The sequence below is a fragment of the Chrysochloris asiatica genome, unplaced genomic scaffold, assembly GCF_000296735.1.
Source record: "Chrysochloris asiatica unplaced genomic scaffold, ChrAsi1.0 scaffold00131, whole genome shotgun sequence".
NCBI lineage: Eukaryota > Metazoa > Chordata > Mammalia > Afrosoricida > Chrysochloridae > Chrysochloris > Chrysochloris asiatica.
The window spans coordinates 6,647,499-6,648,161 of record NW_006408649.1 but is presented as its reverse complement, the minus strand read 5'-3'; positions in this window follow the sequence as shown (position 1 = coordinate 6,648,161).

Here is a 663-nt window from a genome sequence, read left to right as displayed (position 1 = left end):
TCTTTACTCCGTTGATAATAATGTTGTTTATTGGTCCAGTGGTAAGGATTTTTGTTTTCTTTACATTGAGATGCAATCTATACCAATGGCTGTGGTCTTTGATTTTGTTCAGTAAATATTTTAAGTCCTCTTCACTTTCAGCAAACAAGATTGTATCATCTGCATATCACAAATTGTTAATGACTCTTCCTCCAATCCTGGTGCCACGTTTTTCTTCATATAACCCAGCTTCTCAGATTATTTGCTCAGCATACAGTTGAATAAGTATGGTGAAGGAATACAACCCTGTCATACACCTTTCTTAATTTTAAACCATTCAATGTTCCCATGTTCTGTTTGAACAAATGCCTCTTGGTCTATGTACTGATTCCTCATGAGCACAAGTGCTCCAGAATACTCATACTTTGCAATGTTGTCCATAGCTTGTCATGATCCACACACTTGAAAGCCTTTGCATAGTCAATAAAGCACAGGCAAACATCTCTCTGGTATTCTCTACTTTCAGCCAAAATCCATCTAACATCAGCAATGATATCCCTTGTTCCATGTCCTCTTCTGAATCTGGCTTAAACCTCTGGAAGTTCTCTGTTAATGTATGCTTGCAGCCATTTCTGTATTACCTTTAGTAAAACTTTACTTACATGGAATATCAAAAACATTGTC